At 38.0% G+C, this 21313-nt stretch overlaps 1 pseudogene; it reads left to right on the forward strand.

The window, feature by feature from the left end:
- Window positions 1-291: 291 nt before the first annotated feature.
- LOC149836157 (E3 ubiquitin-protein ligase PUB23 pseudogene) lies at window positions 292-1524 on the forward strand (annotated as a pseudogene).
- The last annotated feature ends 19789 nt before the right edge of the window (window positions 1525-21313 follow it).

A 21313-nucleotide genomic window follows, 5' to 3' on the forward strand; every position in this document is an offset into this window, starting at 1 on the left:
AAGTCAGCGATGTCCAACGGTCAAATCTAAGGTTTGGTAAACGGAGAGACAGAGAGAGTCCCCCATAAATTATTTGCACCGCCTTTTTGTTCTTTTCTAAAAAAAACTACCATCTTCAATTCCTACCACCATCCACCTCTCCTCCACCACCATCTTCAATTGCTACCACCATCCACCTCTCCTCCTAATCTCTCTCTCGAACCCCAACAAATTATTTCAAGGAAAAACCAAAAACAAATCAATCTATTTGTTGTCTCTCATACTTGTTTTGATCTCTAGGAGCCATCTGCAATGGATGCTCCTGAAACCCCTCCATTCTTCATCTGCCCCATCTCTCTGCAGACAATGAAGGATCCAGTCACGATCTCCACGGGCATAACGTTCGACAGGGAGAGCATCCACAGGTGGATCTTCGTTTACAAGAAGAAGACCTGTCCCGTCACGAAGCAACCCCTCGCCGACCACTCCCTCACCCCAAACTCCACTCTCCTTCGCATCATCGACTCATGGCACGCTACCAACCGCCCCAATCTAACCACCGAGTCCTCCCCAGATCCAATCCCTACAATCGATGCAGAGAACGCTAAGAATCTAATTGATGAGGTGAGCTCCCCAGTTTCTCAGTTGAAATCTCTTAGACAGATCAAATCTCTAGTGAAAGAAAACGAATCCAATAAAAAGCTGATGGAGAAATCAGGTTTAACTCAGGTGGTTGCTTCTCTTGTAGTGAAGAATTACTCACAAGATATGAGCCAATTTGAAAGAGAAATTGCTGGGGAGGAAGCTTTGAGTGTGCTTTCAATCCTTCATATGTCTCCTGAAATTGCTACCATACTCGCAGGAATAGGTTTGATAGATTGTCTATCATGGGTGTTGCAGAGAGGGAGTTACCATGCTAGGGTCCATGCTGCTGCAGTATTGAAATCTATATTTAAGGTGATCCATCATAGCTTCTTCATGGATCTAAGGACAGAGCTGTTTGATGGGATTGTTGAGATCTTGAAGGATCAGAACTCAAACCAGACAATAATGGCAGCTCTGTCCATCCTCATGGAGGTCTGTCCTTGGTGGAAGAACAGGCTCAAGGCCGTAGAGGCAGGTGTGGTGCCTGTGATTATAGAATTTCTAGCAGAGAACAATGAGATGAGGAAGTGTGAGATCATGTTGGGTGTCTTGGAATTGCTGTGCAGTAGGGCAGAGGGAAGGGCAGCATTTGTGGATCACCCTGCAAGTGTTGCTGTTGTGTCAAGGAAGATTTTTAGGGTTTCTCAGGTTGCCAATGAGAAGGCAGTGAAGGTGCTGTTGTTGGTCTCAAAGTACTCATCAGCTCCTCATTTAGTCCAGGAAATGTTGGATATGGGCGCTGTTCTAAAACTGTGTATGGTGTTGCAGACGGAGTGCAATTTGAAGACCAAAGAGAAGGCCAAGGAGATCCTCAGATTGCATGGGAAGTCTTGGAAGGCTTCCCCTTGTGTTCCATTGCATGTATTATCCTCTGTCTTCAATGCAGTTGAGCTGAGTTGATGAGATTGATGGCATTATTTCCATCACGTCCTTGGTGCAATTGCATTTTACTGTTTGTGGTTGATAGGATTTGAAACAAAGCCCTAGAGAATACAACCATCAAATTGTTGTTGTTACTCTTTTAGTAAGATGGATATATGCAAGGTTGTCTGTAATGTCTAAGTGACAATTGTTTATACCAGATTGTACATAAAACCAATTCAAAAGCGTTAAAATGTTATACAAAAGATAAAAAGGAAAAGGATCACTGACAATTTTGTTTCTTTTAATTTCTTTGGAATCATAGCTTTACTTTTTTCTATTTGATGAAAAACGCGTGGTTTAGAACCCACCCTTGATGGATGTAAATCTTATTATTATTATTATTATTATTATTCCTGCTACTACTAGTATTATTATTGTAGTTGTTCTTTTTCTTATTATTAAGGTTTTTATTAATTTGAAATCCACATCACAAATATCCCTAATATTTTGAAAATATTGTGATCTTGTCATGATCTTTTTCAAGGCCAGTACGTATAATACCAAAAAATGATATTTGTTAAACCTATTTTAAAATCAATCATGATAATGCACTAAAAGTTGTTTTCCAGTTTTTATATTGTGTATATTTTTATTGATGTTTTTATATGTACTTTATATATTTTTATAAATGCCTGCATTTTCCCAAGATTTTCCTAAAAAAATCTAAATTTTCAAAATATCATGGGATTTTCCATCTCCGAGATTTTTCCAAGAATGAGATTTGTGAAGTCTTTTAATGTTGGTGGTATGATTTAGTTTTGGAAGCGATCTTCATGTGACTTGGTTTCAGGTCATATTCAAGTTTTGAATATCAGGAATTTATGAGAGGTAGGATTTGACCGTGATTGGCTACTAGGATGATCAGGGGAAGGCTGATTGAAGTTGAGGATGACCGTGGTTGGTCACGAAATCGTAGTGAGGAATACAATGAAGCATTTATGATTTTGAATTAGTCACTGATATATATATATATATATATATATATATAGAGAGAGAGAGAGAGAGAGAGAGAGAGAGAGAGAGAGAGAGAGAGATGGGTCCATGTGAAATTGATACTTGCTAAATGGGTTTTTCTGCCATTTCAATGTTTTTTTTCGCAGTTTCGACCCCATAAATGTGTTGGACACGGTTGATTTACGAGGAATCCACATGTAGATCATGCATTTTTGATGAAAAAATGATATTTGGAGCCTCAGAAATTTACAAAGGTTTTGAACCATTGATTTTTTGAACTTTATAAAAACCCACCCATGTGTTGAAATTTAACACTTCAAGAGCTGATCCCTATAAAATCAAGTACATGGATCACATCTGTAAGGTCAGAATTTATAAAATGAAAGAACCTTGAAAAACTCATCTAGCACATAGAGTAATAGGGAGGTGCAAAATGATACGTGCTAAATGAGTTTTTAGGGTTCTTTCATTTTATTTTTAAATTTTGACCATACGATGTGATCTATGCATTTGATTTTACAGGGATCAACTCTTGAAGTGTTCGATTCAGACACATGGGTGAGTTTTTATAAGGTTCGAAAAATCAACGGTCCAAAATCTTTGTAAAATTTTAAGGCTCCAAATATCATTTTTTTCATCGAAAACACATCATCCACGTGTGGATACCTCGAAAACCAACCATGACCAACACATTTATGAGGTCGGAACTGCAAAAAAAATATCGGAAGGGCAGAAAAACCCATTTAGCACATATCAATTTTGCACCTACCCATTTCTCTCTCTCTCTCTCTCTCTCTTTATATATATATATATATAATCACTAGAATATGAGAACTAAAAATATGATAACTAATATCTAAACCACAATTTTCATGATTTTTTTGTTCTTTTCTCTTGAATCTAACCATACGAATGTGATCTATATGTTTGGTTTTATAAGAACCCTCTCTTGAATTATTCAATTTTAATGCATAAATGAGTTTTTTGGGCTTCAAATTCAATAACTCAATCTTTATAAATATTTAAGCATTCAAAAATCACATTTTCATTGAAAACACGCGATCTAATGGTTGATTCCTAGCAAATTCACACTATAAGCACATCCACATGGTTGGATTTGCAAAAAAAGTGTTGAAAATGCCTATATCTCTAGTTCTCATATTCTGGTTATCATACTTCAGTTCTCATAGTCCATATATATATATAGCGAGAGAGGGGGGGGGGGCTAGAATATGAGAACTAGAAATATGGGCATTTTCAACACTTTTTTTGCAAATCCAACCATATGGATGTCCTTGGCAAGGTGAATTTTTTAGGAATCAACCATTGGATTGTGTATTTTCTATGGAAAATTAAAATTTTTGAATGCTTGAATATTTATAAAGATTATGAGCCATTGATTTTAAACCTTAAAAAATCTTGTTTATGCATCAAAAGGATGATTCAAGAGTGAGTTCTTATAAAACCGAACATGTAGATCACATCCATACAGTTAGATTCAAGAGAAAAGAACAAAAAAACCAAGAAAATTGTGGTTCACACATTAGTTCTCATATTTCAAGTTCTCTTATTCTAGTGACTATATATATATATATATATATATATATATATATATATATATATATATATATATATATATATATATATATATATATATATATATATATATATGATTCACTAGAATATGAGAAGTAGAAAATGAGAACTGGAAATATGGCTAGTTTTAAAACTTTTATTGCAAATCCATCCATGTGGATGTGCTTGGCATGGAGAATTTGCTAGAAATCAACCATTGGATAATGTATTTTTGCTAAAAAATGTGATTTTTGAATGCTTGGATATTTATAAAGATTGTGAGCCATTGATTTTAAAGCCTTAAAAATATCTAGTTTATGCATCAAAATGGGATGATTCAATAGCGGGTTCTTATAAAAACAAAGCATGTAGATCACATCCATGCAGTTAGATTCAAGAGAAAATAACAAAAAATTCATGAAAATCACGGCTCATACATTAGTTCTCATATTCTAGTGTTTCTCTCTCTCTCTCTCTCTTTATATATATTTGCAAGTTAATGTCTACCTCAATATAAGTTTCTAAGCATGATCTGGCATACATGGAGCCTGACCCCACATCACTTTCTCATTGAGTACTGAGTTCATTTTTAATTTTTTTAAATTTGAGATTCACACACACATATAGGGAAGGGAAACTGTCTAACAAAAAGAAGGTCAAAATCTACATTCAACGATGATCAAATGACTGCTCTTCTTCAATGCTTGAGTATCTCATCAATCGGACCTCATATATTTGTTTTTTATAATTTGTTTTGTAAAAAATATGCTTTACAAAGTGTGTTCTTCCAAACATGAAAAAATAACAACTCACAATGCATTTAAAACTTTACAATACAAAGTATTGTGAGCTGTTGATTTTCAACACTTACAAAAACATATCTAAACATAAAAAATTTATAATCCAAAACATGTCATGCTCACTAAATGAATGATAAAAGTCCAATAAGAATGGTGTTAATTATCATTGGATGTAGATTTTGGACCTTCCTTTGGTTGAACAGTCCTCTTTACACGCATACTCAAATATATATATATATATATATATATATATATATATATATATATATATATATATATATATAGAGAGAGAGAGAGAGAGAGAGAGAGAAATTGGTAACAGCTCAAATGTTAGGTGCTCAATTAACATGTTCAATGGGTTTTTCGGCTTCTTTTGTGCTTTTTACGCAGTTCTGGCCTTATAAATGTGTTGGAAATGATTGATTTACTAAGAATCCACATCTGGATCATGTGTTTTGGATGAAAAAAAATGATGTTTCTATCCTCAAAAAAATTACAAAGATTTTAGACCATTGATTTTTAGAACCTTATAAAAACCCACCTATGTGTATGAATAGAACACTTCAAGAGCTGATCCCTATAAAATCAAGCACATAGATCACATACTGTCAGAATTTATAAATAAAATGAAAAAAAATTGAAAAACCCATTGAGCACAGTCATTGAGCACCTAACGTCTGAGCAACTACCAATCACTCTCTATATATGTGTGTACTTAGATCCGTACCTACGAGGCTTCTAAAGTTTTTTCTTTCTTTTCATGTTTTCCTCAAATCTAACCATACATATGCGTTCTACATGCTTGATTTCATAGAAATGAACTCTTGAATTGTCTAATTCCAACAAGTAATTATGTTTATATAAATTTTGGAAAATAATGGTCTACATTTTTCATAAATATTCAAGCAAATGACAGAGCTAAATGCATATGTTGGGTCAGATTTGTGAAAAGCACCCTCGAAACACCGGTTCCTTCGTGGTAGGCTGCCTACTCCATTTCGTGGCTATTGCCAGCATACCAGGCTTTGAAAGGATTTTTCTATTTTTTCTAAAATCTGACCATACAAATGTGATCAACATGCTTGATTTTATAAGAATATTCAACTCTTTGATTGTTCGATTTTGACGTGCATGCAGGTTTTTATGAGATTTAAAAATCAACTGTATACAATTTTTAAAAATATTCAGTGCTTAATTAACAGTCATGTTTTTTTATCAAAAAAACATGATCTTTATTTTCTAGCAAATCGTTCTCTCTTCTCTCTTATTTTCTCACATGGAGCCGAAAGAAGATCAACATTATCACTCATGAAGATCAACAAAATGTTGAATCCATGAACCGAACAAAATAGAAAACAAAACTAAAAAATAGAAAAACAAAAGCTAAAGAAAAAGAAACTACAGACAGCTAGCAACAAACAACAAAGCCAAGCTCAACCAGGATCCACTGGATTAGAAGAAACCACCGCTGAGTGAACGTTGTTCAGACGGAAGGAGAGGTCTCTACGATGCATACGTAGAATCACATATACATCAACCAGGATTTTATGAACAAGATTATTAAGGATGACCGGAATTTGATGAAAAGTAGCATCATTGCGTGCCATCCAAACAAACCACCAAGTAGTAAGCAACCATGTCTTCCAGATCAGTCTCCACCGCTTGCATCGTCTAATTTCAATAGGGCCCAGGAGCAGATCAAGTGCAAAAGACTCCTCTTTGACAATTACGTTCGGAGATCTCCACGTTCTATTAAATAAGGCCACAAAGATGTTCCACTATATAGCCTCTAAGTTACATCATAGATGGGTCTTTTGCCCATATATTTCTCCTTGAGATTAGAGGAGATGATTACATGATCTGAATGGTAAATTGATTTAGATTTACATGAAGAGGTTACAGATAATCTGTTTCTTTGATATTCTCATTAGATGAGGTATTCCAATTTTGATTGACTCTTTCCTCCTTGGAGTCGATTTCCACAAGATGCACATTTGATTTTCTTTCCTTAAGATCAGTATTGGTGGGGTCTACATATGGCTGGAAGTCTCTTCCCTTAACATGCTCATAGTGGGCTCATTTACCTAAACGAGATGGATTGTAGCTTGGCTCACACCGAACTCAATTTTCTCACGAGTCAAGCCCAGCCCAGCCGAATGATGAGTTGTTGGTCCCATTTCCCAACCCTAGTGGCGACTCACCAAGTTGACAGGGCGTCATGAGTTTAAAATACAAGAAGTGTCCCTTGCCTTAAGGTCGAAGCTGGGTGTACTTATTGGGCAGGAAGGAAAGGACCTGTAAATGAGCAGTCGGTGGAAATAGAAGGGTTTTCCCTTGGCCTAGCTCAAGAAAGAAAAAAAAAAACCCAGTTGACTGATTCAGATTCTTTTTTCCATACATGTTATAGAATTCAAATCCCGAATGTGGGTATTGGTCAACCCATGTGTTTCAAGACTCAATATCCCTTTTCAGGTTTTGTCTTTTAAGAAAAATGTTGTATGATCATGAAGATGTGGCTGCCACGTTCAAGTGGTATCCCAATACTTCAATTGAGAGTGGATGATAGAACACCAGGTAGGGGACCCAAGTTAGGCCTTCCCCTTTTTCACCCACTGTTTTTCTTATATTTAATGCTCTCTTAGAATAGACTTGGCTGCACTATGATTCCACAAAGTCATCAAGCAACTAGAGATTAATTCTAGTAGGCCATACTTGGGCCCAACATTTTATTTTCAGGTCAATGGTTTCATGGTAGACATGCAAGACGGGAGTGTCCTCATGACTCCCATTGGTTTCCTCATATTTGAACTTTGTATCTTTGGCTCTTAACTTATGGGCTGTTTTGAGTTAAAAGACCACCGCTAGTTGGGGTCAAATGAGATAGTTGGATGGTTGAGTTGCACTATCATATCCGTCACCATAACAAGTATTAGTCCTGGCTGATACAGTCACTAAAACCTATGTAAACGTCACACAAATGCATATATAGTGATGGCTCCAAGTAGTCACTATAAGTAATAGTGTCAGACACTAAACCGTCACTATAGCTTATAGTGATGGTTTTTGCAACTTATAGTGACTACTTGGAACCGTCACTATAAGTATTTTTTGGAGTCTTAGTTGCTTGACAGGAGAGTGCATTTCGCAGGTACGTAGAGACCCCATGTCTTCAGTTAAAAAACCAGCTGTGTTCATTTACCCTTTGTGTAAGCCAACTCAAGCAGTACTGTTCCTAGGGGCGGGACAGCCTCAAAACCGGGTTTTCCTAGCAAGACAACTGGGTGCGGACCTAGTCTTCGGCCTGGGCCAGGTTTTCCCCTCTAATCAAAAGAAGGAAAGAAAAAGAAGGGGCTGGGGAGTGTCTAAGTTTGGAACCCGTAAGGGTTATGCCTTCAGCTTGCCAATTAAAAAAGAAAGGGCACCAGAGGGACCCAGTCATGACTATGTGACCGGCCAGAGTACCTTACAAAATACTCGAGCCATACAAAGCATAGACAAATGCTAATTCGTGTATAGGGATGGCAGTGGACCCGGGCGGGAGTCAAGGTCTTCACCCTCGCCCCCATCGCAAAATTCTGTCCTCCATCCCTGCACGGGTTTTGATTTTAATCTCCATCCCCGTTTCATGTCCTCCATCTCTGGGGTGACTCGGGGCGGGGCGGGGCCCCATTTCCCCCCATCCACTGCCATCCCTATTTGTGTAGTGATTTTTTGTGTAAAACGCGAGCACAGAAAAAGTCGCTGTACATGCAAAGATTTTCTGTGTAAAGTACTCGGGCCCGATCACTGGATCGGCCTTGAGCCATGATGCATGGGTGCGCGTATAATTGCATTGGCACTCGATATACCAAGTGTTAGGCATTAGAGCACTATACTTTGGTATGAAGTTAATTAGTTTTAGAAACTATATATAAGAGTAACAAACACTAAAGAAATTTGTTTCAAAGAAACTTCAAAACTCGCCCTAGATACTTGAGAAACTCGCATCATGTACAATTGAAAGTCATTTTACCAAACTGGTTTTTACCATAATTTTTTGAAGAAAATAAAATTATAAGTTTAACTATTATAATTTTGCAAGGTGGGAACTAGTATAATTTTATTGTAATATAAGAATACATCAATGTTAAACAAGTATTGATAAAAGCCTTATTACTCTTATGAAATATGATTATAAATCTTAAAAGCCTTTCCACTTAATAAAACGTTAGTCAGATGCTTCAAGCCTAAATATTGTTGCATTCTCATTGGTTACAAAACATTTTATATAATATAACACTTTCATCTTATTGTTGCTTTTCTTTTTCAATACGCACTTTCAACTTATTGCTTTTGTCATCAAAGTGCAAACTATTTCATTCATAAATTATTTGTGAAAAGGTGAAGGTGGGATGGTGATCCCACTAAGGGGGATTCTCCTATATCCCCACATTTGCATTGAATTAGAAAAAGAAATTTAAGGTGCATAAAGAGCAAAAGACAGGAAAAAAAGGCAAAACGAACAGCATAAACCTGGTTATTTTCTTCAAAATCCCAAGATTTCAAAATCAGGGAAAAGGGGTTTTCAAACTCAGGGCAGGCTGGCCACTTTGAGATTTGAGGTCACCGAGACTCAAATGAAATATATATATATATATATATATATATATATATATATATATATATATATATATATATATATATATATATATATATATATATATATATATATATATATATATATATATATATATATATATATATATATATATATATATATATATATATTTCACATTCAGAGAGCCTTCAATGAAACATGGCACATGCAGAGGGCTTCCAATGAAAAAAAATATGAAGAAATATGGGCCTCCAATGAAATATTTCATGCCTAGGACCTCTACTTCTCTTGAGCCACCCCCTGTTCAAAGTCCAAATCTCCCACTTCCAAATTGCCAGAATAGTGAAAATGACTGAAATAGGACCAGAGTGTTTTAACGTTGTTTCATGTCTAACGATAAGTCAAAAATTTTGACATGTATTGGACCGACCTTATCGTCGGATACAGGCATGAGCTTTTGACGATAACTCAAGATTTTTGGCTTGTGGTTAAACAGCGTCCGACGACAAGTCACCAATTTTGACTAGTCATCAAACACTGGGACCTCTTGAGTCTATTAATTATGAGACTCCAAAATTCTGAATTTTTTGAAAATGGGTCCGTGCTAAACCCATTTGGTGCTAAACTGCTTGTTAAATGGGTTTTTTAGTTTCATCAGTTTTTTTTTATGTGGTTCCAGACCTGTAAATGTGTTGGGCATGGTAGATTTACTAAGAATCCACACCTGGATCATGTGCTTTTGATGAAAAAAATGATGTTTGGAGTAGAGTTAAGGAAAACACCAAAGAAAGTGAGGAAGCACAAATTTTTTTGGGAAGCATATTTCTCATTTTTTAGAAGCACGCTTCCCAATTTAGGAGAAACACACTTCTTATTTATGGGAAACACATTTTCCCCTTGTTTTTCTTTTTTTTGTATTTTTCTTTTTATTTTTTTCACTTTTCCCTCACTTTAGAGATGATTCTTGATTCACTTCTAAATCGCTTTGAAAGTGCTTTGCTTTGCTTTTGCTTTTTGTATTGCTTCTCGCTTTAGTTTTCTGATCTAGCAACTCTGGTTTAGAGCCTAAAAAATTTTGGACCGTTGATTTTTTAAACTTTATAAAAACCCATCCATGTGTTGGAATAAAACTCTTCAAGATTTGATCCCTATAAAATCAAGTACATACATCACAGCTGTAGTCAAAATTTAAAAATAAAAATGAAAGAAACCCAAAAAATCCATTTAACTTGCGATTTTAGCACCAGATGTGTTTTAGCACCGACCATTGCTCCTGATTTTTCTTGCAAGTTCTTGATTATTTTTAGCTTAATTTGATTTTACTCATTCATCCATAATCATGAGAAAACACAGACACAAAATTGCTTATTTTTTATCAAAAATCCAAAAAATAAATCATGCATCATTACATGTGCATCAAAAATCAAACATCAGTGCCAAGAAGGAACAGGGCAGACTTCTCCACCACACTTGCTTGTGTCCAGTCACTGTCAGATTCTCGCACTTAATGAGGGAAGATGTGCGTTCCCAATAGACGATCACCATGTCCAAGTCATCAGCCCATGAGCTCGTACCATGCTAAGCTTTAGTGAGGGAACACCTGAACTTTAGAGAACTAATAATAGCAGTGGTTCGGACGATATGCCATCTGATAATATGAACCCACCAGCCAGAGAGTAGTGCCACAGATCCAAGGCCTGGTGAATTTCACCATTCAGGATAAGGAAGGATGTCCTAACAGATATCCCTCGGACCCATGGTCTCCAAGAAATGCCGGTAGAAACGTGTGGTTCTGCGGTTGTCATTCCCATAATATCCGCCATACTTCCTATGAAGTTGATCTGTGCGTAAGGAATCCATGGGACATGATTATAAAACCATATTTTCAAGAGGACTTTGTATCTGAAAGAGAGTCCCGATATACGCAAGCTAGCGCAACCATGCCCAAGAAAGGGTGCTTGCTTGCCTCTATTGAACCACATCTACAACAAGTTAATGCCTTCAGGTTTGTCTGTCTCATTGGCCTCACCCAACAAGACCAAAGCAATAGTGCAAATGGTGAAAGCCCCATAAAGCTCCTTCCTTTGGTGATCCAATAAGTTGGTGGAGGTCGTCATTGCATTAAAATCGTGTCATAGATCCTTCAAGTATAGACATGGAGTTCTCCTTCAGCTCACCAAGTCTCAATAGGCCTGGGGAGGAGAAAAGAGCCCCTATAAAGTTCAATGGTTTTTATCTAGAGCAATGGTGAGCTCTCCTATTGGCAACCAGAATGTGTTCGTTCTTGGGTTCCATCGCTCCGCCATAACCATAATCAAGCTCATGATCACCCAGATGTCGTTCCAAAGAACATTCTGATGAAAATGGAAATCCTTCAAGTATTTACTATGATGCAGCACAAAGTCCTCAACCCATCCAAGGTACCACTCCGAGAGATCTAGTATGGGAAGAACTTGATTGGTGTTCTGACAAAAAGCAAGCAAAATCATTGGAACAATAGAAAAAGAGGGTGATGCAAATCAAAGAAAAAGTAGAGGGAAGATAAAAATTCACCAAGGACCTATCACAAATCCAATAGTACTCATGGTTGAGGTCCATTTTCAAAAAAAGAGAGAAAAATATGGTTTTTGGTGACCATCACCATGGTGAAAGATTGGACCAGAAAGTGTACAAGAACTCTAACAAGAGGCAAGAAATTAAGCATGAAAGGCCTGAACTTGGCGTTCATCTAAAGAGAAGTGATAATAGTCTAACAACAAGTGAACTACTTGTTGCTAGACACGGCAACCTGTCGTCAGATACCCCGTTTAAAGCGGAAAGTTGCCCAAATCTGGCCAACTTATCCTTAGACAAGAAGGAAGATTGCAGGCTTGTTGGTTAGACAAAATGGGAAAGCTCTGACTTGTTAGACAAGATTTGAAAATTTTGGAATTATCGTTAAAAAAAAATTTGGAAATGACAGGCGAGATGTTTTGGATCCTATTTCTCGGGAGGGTGTTGTGTGTTATCCCCCGAAGAAGCATTGTTTGCTACAGTGCGTGTTCGGGGTCCGAATGAGCTAGCACCACGTATATAAGCACGTGGGGCTCATATTCCCGTGTGTGTCGGCATCACTTAGCATCGAAGTCCAGTGCGGTTGCAAAGACTTAAGTACCCTTTCTTGCTATTCTCGTTATTAAATGACGATTTGCAAAAATGACAAAAATGTTCTTCATTCAAAAAAAGGGAAACGACGGTTCAAGAAAAGGATAAAAATGTCTTCCATCTAGAAAGTTGAGGATGATGTAAACTCTTCAAAGTCCAAACAACGAAATGAACCTGAAGCACTCTCTCTTTCTTTTTCGTTTGAACTTTTTGTCGTCATCATCTTCTTCTTCCTTCTCCATGAAACAATGTAAAACTCTCTCTCTCTCTCTCTCTCTCTCTCTCTCTCTCTCTCTCTCTCTAGAGAAGAAATTAAGGGAGGCAAAGAATCGGTGATCGTCGTCCTCTTCCTGCTAGCAGTGGCCGGAATGCTGCCCTCGTCCAACGGGCAACCGACTGCGGCGGCTCCTCCTCCACCTTTGAGGGACACCTATAATAAAATCTTCTTCCAGTACACCTACAATGGAGTCTTTTAAAGTACAATCTCTCTACCTCTACGTCAACAATACTTCTGATCAGGGCTATGCCTTCTAGGCCAACACGAGCGTTCGCACCCTCAAGTCCTGGCGAGCATTCATCAGGTTTTGGCACCATGAGATCCTCATCTTGACCTCTGGCGCCATGCTCTTTGATAGGACCCACCTCCCCGCCAATGTTGGGAATGACACATTCCTCTCTAACTTCCCCGTCATGGACCTCAAGACTGCCATCAGGACGGCTGGCGACTACAACCTGATCACAACGAAGATCGTGCTCAAGGGGATGGAGTTCGACATCGTGATTTACACACAATAGCGATTTACGAAAATCATGTAGCAAAAAAAATGGCAAATCGCTAAAATTGAGTAGCGATTTATGAAAAACGCGTAGCGAAAACAAAAATAAATGGCAAATCGCTACGCAATTTTTGTAAATTGCAATATCGAGTAGCGATTTATGAAAATTGCATAGCAAAAAAAAATGGCAAATCGCTAAATCGAGTAGCGATTTATGAAAATCGCATAGCAAAAAAAAATGAAAAATCACTAAATCGAGTAGCGATTTATGAAAATCGCATAGCAAAAAAAAAATCTCTAAATCGAGTAGCGATTTACGAAAATCGCGTAGCAAAAAAAAAATAGAAAATCGCTAAATTGAGTAGCGATTTATAAAAATCGTGTTGCAAAAAAAAAGGCAAATCGCAACGCGATTTTTCGTAAATCGTGTAACAAAAAAGAAGAAGAATTTTTGTTCTTTTGTAGAATCATCGTTTCATGACACCAATGGCGAGAATGGGTGTTACGAAAATCGCGAGCAAGAAACAATAGAAGGAAACAATAAACAAGAACGATCAAACAAAACACAATGACACACATATTTACATGAAAAAACCTCTCATCAAATTCGAGAGGGAGTAAAAAACCATGGCCGCTCAGAGGAAAAACTTTATTGCTCTTTTTCGACAATTACAAGAGGAAAAGAAAAGAAAGAATTTATACAAGGGCCCAAAAAAAATTCTTCTGGGGGCGCTGCCCCCAGAGCCCTCCTCCCCCCCTCCTGTAAGGACAAAAACTCTGAATCAGGCTTCATAACTCATCAAGTTGAAGCATATTACAATCAGTGTGCAGGTCAGTCGATGCTTGATGGAGCAGTGTAGGATCGTCTGCTGGATGTGCACAGAGGCAGAAAGAAAAGGGAGAAAGAGAGAGAGGGTTGATGTTCATAGCCTTCTTCAGAAGGGATTCCTTTCTCAGATAATCCTGCAGTGCAGGGACTGAGTCTTAAATAACCATCTCCGGGGTTCTTAAGTCTTTGCAATCGCTCCTTTTCTAGAATCGTCATTTTATGGTACCAATGGTGGAAAGGGTACTTAAGTCATTGCAACCGCACCAGACTCCGACACTAACTAATGCTGACAAACATGGGGATACGAGTCACACGTGCTTACATACGTGGCACTCATTGGGACCCCCGAATACGCACTGTAGCAAACAATGCGTCTTTGAGGGGGCGGGGGGGCATATAACCTGCTTCGCTATTTCTCATGCATTTGCACACATTTTTCATTAAACTTTTATTTTATTTTAGGTGACATAGTTAGTTAGAGCTCATTTTTTCTTGTAAAAACCTATTCAATTCATTTTTGTTAGATAGATGAACATTAAGTCCAGTTATCCTACTGACAGATGGTGGAAAACTCACGACAAACTTACTTCTTACCCATTACTTGATTGATCTTTCTCACGCCATCACCTGTCAAAATAGTTTTATCTTTTCAAACAGAAATTGTCTTGTATGTCATCTCCTTTTCAATGGTCAGCCAACAGATGCCTTTCACAACAACCGGGGTATTAGATTAGGAGATCCTATGTCTCCATATTTATTTTTCCTAGTTATGGGACGGTTGTCTGGAAGACTGTTTCTTGTAGACAAGAAAATTGTTTCAGGGGCCATCATATAGTTTTCCTGGAGTCATAATTTTTATACAGGTGATTCCTTCTCCTTTATAAAGAGAGCAGCATTCAAAACTTCTTTTCCATCTTACATGATTTTCAAAGGTTCTCGGGCCTCCCTGTTAAATTATCCTTGATGACATCTGGATGTTTCTTGGATCGTGTGAATCACATTCAGGACATTTCTGCATGGCGCCGAGAGTACCTACAGCTCCTATTTTCGTTTGAAGATTAAAACTCATTGTATGCGCTAGCCTTGTGTCTAGAATGGACCAAAAGCTTCAATTGTGGACGAAATCATTTTAATCAATTCAGTTCTCTTCTATACCTATTTATCTTAGGTTATGCTTCAAGATTCAGAAATTTGTCTTTCACAAATTGGAGTCTATTTTGTGCAAGTTTCTTTGGAAGGAATCTGAACAGAGGCGAGTGTCGCATTTGCTTAGTTGGGAACTTGTTTGTTCACCACGAGGCGAAGGTGGTCGTGGAATCAGGAAACTTTCTCAGGTAAATTATGCTTTGTTAGCTAAATTAGCCTGGATGGTAGCTTATAAAGAAAAGAAGCCGTGGGTCAATTTAGTATCGAATAAATATGGCTTCTTTTCATCCATTTGTCTGCAAAATAAAACAAGAAGATATTCATGGGGTTGGTCCAGTATTTTGCAAAGAATTTCTATCATCTTCAACCATGCTAGATGGAAAATTAGGGATGAAAAACTGGTGGAATTTTGGCTTGATGCATGGGTGTATAATATCCTGCTCTTATATACTACTCAAAATGACATTTCTACCAAACGGATTCGTTCTCTAAAGGATATTGAGGTAGCTAACATGGTATACAGGAATACTCTTGGTGAGTGTAGACTTAACTGAATTGAAGATTGCACCTTCTCTTGTCGTTGACCTCCAATTTCTCAAGCATCTAGTACAAAATCAAACATGTAGCTTGGATAATGAAGATGTCTTGCAATGGAAGGGGAAAGAAGTTTGTAATTGCAGAGAGGCTTGGAACTCAACTTGTATACGTTGCCCCAAGTTCAATCTTAGTAAATTAATATGGTCTAAGCAATACTATCCTAGAGCAACCACTACTCCCTGAATTGCTATTGCTGACCGATTCCCCACCTTGGATATGTTGCAGAAGAGGGGTGTTCATCTTGCCAACCACTGCTTGCTATGCCATGCTGATGAGAAAACACTCATCTTTTACCTGGTGATGGATCAAGCTTTACTTCAGTGTTGTAAGCATTCCTTTGACTCTAAGCACGTTTAAAATGTATGGATTATTGCCTTTCAAGTAGTCATTTGCTTGCTGTGGGAATTTCGTAATAGCATTCTCTTTCATGACTCATATTTCTAAAGAAAATTTGGTTTTTGTTATAATGAATGAGCTTAGAATGCATGTCCTGTGACTCTTGAAGGGTGTATCTCATCCTATTAAATTCTTTACGCATATTTGTGAGTTCACCCTCCATCATCCTGGATTAAGGTTAATTTATTTCAGAGAGACTAATTGGAGAATCAGATTTATTATTAGAGATGACAATGGTTGGAACTTGTGTTTAGGGTGGTTCTGTGAGCCTTCTCTATCTTGCCAATATGAGTGGAGCATGTTGGCATATATCTTATATTTCACCTGATTCTAGCATTATTCTTGAGTCATCTAGAAGAGACACAGTGGCTTGTTTAAACTCTATGTTAGAAGGAAGAGGAAACCCGCGGCTCAGAAATGAAACTTTACTGCACTTGGATTTTAGGTTTACGCGCTTTAAATGCAGTCTGGTTGATAAGGAAAAGAATGCTTTTGCCAAGTTATTGACATGGCTATTCTGAAGGAAAGTTGCATATGGAAAGATAAACCTCTGGATTTCATTCCATATCGAACTCGGCATTATGTTCAATTTGTGTGTACCTTCTATGTAATCTCTGGTAGGGGTCTGCCTAACCCCCGCTTGCTAATAAAAAAATAAAATAAAATTTGGTTTAAACAAGCACCACATTTTTTCAATAATGAGGAGAAACCACCATTATGGTTCAAATGGTCTCAGTACAGGCCAAAAGGTGCCAGCTGATTGTGAGTTGAGATCAATGGAGTGGCTAAGTGCCATAGCCAATCACATGACAGTACTGTATGAAGCCCACAGCTACAAAGTGCAGGCCCCACATGAAATGCTGTCATGTGATTGGCTGTGTCAAATAGTCATGGCACTTAGCCGCACTATGGATCTCTGCTCGCTGATTGTAGCCCTATTTCGGAGTGCACGACGCCAGCCTGAGTATTGAACTCACCGGCCATTGCTACTGTCTTGATCGGCGCTGCCACCAACCCGGCATCAGAGAGGCAGCACTCCGGCAAGGTGTTGCACCGGAGGAGAACCTTCCGCTTCTCCAAGAAGAGCATCCTCCAACTCACCGGCCATTGCTACTGTCTTGATCCGCGCTGCCATTTGCTACTATGCTCTTTATGCTAGCCAAAGCCGAAGGCTTCTGCGAAGGACATCACCAAGGCCATCGGCATGCAGGAAGGTGATCATGCTAACTGGTGGCAGCAGTAGCAACGAGAGCACTTCATTTTTTTTCTTTGTTTCTGTCTTTCTATTAGGTTACAGTTAATGATATGCTCTACAGTTCTCACGGAGACATTTTTCTTGTTTTCCTTCATTAGTTGGTAGTTCAAATGTTCCATTTCAGATCCTGAGTATGTTAGATGCCCAGGGGCTTCAAATGGTCATTGTGATTTTATAAGAGGCACTTCAGTAACCACGCCGCAAGTGCTTATCATGAACCCCAAAGGGGGTTGGCATAGTGGGGTGGGGCTTTTGGCGACTAGATGGGTAGTCAAGGTTCTATTCTCGTGGGCGTCACTGTTAGATATTTAATGTGGGCCTACATATGTAATTAATCACCCATTATAAATTGTTTAAAGTGAAGGCCCATATAAAATGATCTTATACTATAGTTATAATAATGGCCTTAGTGGTTACAAATAGGTTATGGACCCACAATCATATATAATGGTTGCTCTCTTTTGCCTCTCCATCAAGAAAAAAATTTATCTCTCTCATTATGTTTAGAGAAAAAGAAAATGTCACCTATAGAGGTTTTGGAAGATCTAACTCATCAAGATCTATCGGTGCAATAATGAATTCGGGTATGCTTCTGCATTATGTTTTATTTGTTTATTTTTTATCTTTTCAATGATTTAGTATGAACAGATTTAGGGATCAAGAAATATGATTTCTCTAATCCAGAGTCCAATAATTGATATCAGAGCTTCTTGTTCTTATTAAATCGTTGAAATATTTGATTTTACCATTGTATTTTTGTTGGGTCGTCGGAATCTCATCGGATTCGGTTTTTCCCTTCGACTGCCGGCATTAGGGGCTGTTAATAAAAAAATTTTATTTTCTGCCGCAATCGACAATGTAGTTGGGGTTTGTTGAGACTGGCGACCAATCACAGGGGTGAAGCACCCCTTCGGTGGACACAGGCCACCGAACGACGTTGGGCGGTTTGTCGAACGTCGTCCAGTCTTTGGCGTAGGCACCGTCAGAAGCTTGCACAAGAAACGAGGAGGGGAGGATCAGACTATCCTCCCCGGTCACTCATCAGGTTCAGTGAGGGTCGGATGCCCCCCTTTTTGTTCGGCATCAGGGCACAGGCAGAGGAGGGTCGAACGATCCTCCTTGCACCGTTTGGCTGCGCTTGGATGGAGGTAGGGTCGATCTGACCCTTCCCTTGTGCTTTCAGTCGACCAGGGAGGTTGCCAGACGGAGGAGGGGTCGATCGGCCCTTCCCCTTTGGATTCAGACGACCAGGGGAGGTGCTGGCTGGCTCTCGGCTGGTCACTCTTGCCGAACGCCGATCGGCGTCCGACGACAGTGGGCTTGGGCCTTTAGTTCGCCCCAGCCACCACCGAGTGACCAGGGTCCAGCGTCTGGCCTGGTTCGGTCCCCATCTGATTTGCGAGGACCAACTTGGGTCAGGTGTGGTCTGACTCGTGTCGGGTCAAGTCTAACCTGACCCACAGATTAGATCTAGCCCGCGTCGGGTCTAGTCCGACCTGACCTGATGGGCTAGACTCCTTTGCATGTGTTATGGACTCATAAAAAAAGAAAAAAAATTAAAAAAAAAATTTATTGAGTCCAGGCCATTAAGTATGCATTTTGGGTCCCTTTAGAGGGTTGACTTCGAATATATTTTTGACCCTATTTGGATTATGACTTTTTTTTTGTTCATATACATGTAATCACATATTATATTTGAAATGTGATATTCTTTTCAGAATAAGGGTCTAATATTCTAAAATGAGTTGATTGAAACATGTTACCAAAATAACCTCTCTTATAAAGATTGACTTGTTTGAAATATTAAGATATTTATATATTTGAAATTCATGCGAATAGTGATCGGCCCAAAGGAAGATTACTATTTAGCCAAGCTCAAATATACTTTCAACAATAAATATAGGATGATTATCAAGTTTTTTATGTAAACAATGAGTCAATCCAAAGAAATGCTTATTGTTTGACAGGATTAATTGTTCATATTTGATTACTATAATAAGAGTAACACTTACAAGTTGATATTTTTGTTTAAAGACTAAATGTCAATGTTGTACTAGGTATCTTGTGATGGGGTTCACCACAGTTTAAATATGTCAATTAATGTTAATGTATGTTAATATGTATATTAATTGTAAGCTTGTTGTGGTTTGTTTTGTTCTTGATTCAGTAAATTCTTCTGCTTCTATCTGCAAATATCAATTCAATCCTTGTTTTGAATGGCTCAAAGTTAAAAAACTAGAAAAAAAATGTTATGATTATTTTTTAGTATATGGATTTGGATCTTGCACTTTGAGATGATCAACGCACTGCTCTCATAAATAGAAGTTTCACTGAGGATAAAAGGAACTACGAAAAATGAGATCGATCCAATCGCATAAGTCTTATGATCATAAAACGTGCAATTTCAAAAACCTTTAGGGGCGATATGTCTGAAGAGGTTAATGCCAAAAAGTTTCTTGAGGAAATTGAAAAACATTTTCCTAAAAACGAAAAGGTTAAGACAAACACTCTCCTTTCGAGTCTTGTTTCAATGAGGTATAAAGGTAAAGAAAATATAAGGGAGTACATTATGAAAATATCTCATCTTTCTTCAAAACTAAAGGCACTAAAGTTAGAGTTGTCTGAGGACTTACTCGTGTATTTAGTTCTGATATCTCTTCCTATACAATACAATCAATTTTAGGTTAGTTATAACTGCCAAAAGGATAAATGAATTCTAAATGAGCTCATTTCACATTGTGTGCAAGAAGAAGAAAGGATGACACAAGAAAAGATAGAAAGTGTTCACTTGTTAGTTACCTCTAAAGACAAATTTAAGAAAAGGAAAAAGGATAAGAATGCTGCAATGGACTTTCCATCGCAGAAGAAACAAAAAAAATATTAGGATATAAAGTTCAGTTGTTTATTTTGCAAGAGCAAGGGTCACATGAAGAATGATTGTACCAAATATCATGCTTGGGGTGAAAAAAAAGGTACCCTCCTTACTTTGATTTGTTCTTAGGTCAATTTAACTTTTGTACCCAAGCACACTTGATGGATGCATTTTGGTACTACCACTCACATAAGTGTGTCTATGCAGGATTGCCTAAGTTGTCAAACGCCAATTGATGCTGAAAGATTCATCTATGTGAGCGATGACAAATCAGTTCAAGTAAAGGCAATATAGATTTTTAGGTTATTATTAAAGACTAATTGTTATTTATATTTGAAAAAGACATACAGTGTATCGTCACTTAGACAGAATTTAGTTTTTATTTTTGTATTAGACAAATTTGATTATTCTTTTTTATTTGGAAGTAGTCAGTTTAAGTTGTTTCTTAATTCAAATTTTATTAGGACTAATTCTTTATCAGTGATCGATAACCTATATTTACTTAATAATATTGCCTCATATCATAAAACCTTGCATTCAAGTTCATGTGGTACAAAACGAAAATTAGCCAATAAAAATTTTGCTTTATCATAGCACTAGGGATGGCAGTGGGGCAGGGCGGGGGACAAGGTCTCCACCCCCGCCCCGCCTCAAGATTAGAACCTCCATCCCTGCCTCCATCCCCGACGGGGATGGATTTTAACCTCCACCCCCACCTTCATTCCCGTTTCATGTCCTCCATCCCCGATTCAAACGGGGATGAGGCAGAGCAGGGCGGGGATGAGGCGGGGATCGTGGCGGGGATGAGGCGGGGCGAGGAAAAG

Source organism: Nuphar pumila, chromosome 6 (genome assembly GCF_984573655.1).
Source record: "Nuphar pumila chromosome 6, dmNupPumi1.hap1.1, whole genome shotgun sequence".
Lineage (NCBI taxonomy): Eukaryota > Viridiplantae > Streptophyta > Magnoliopsida > Nymphaeales > Nymphaeaceae > Nuphar > Nuphar pumila.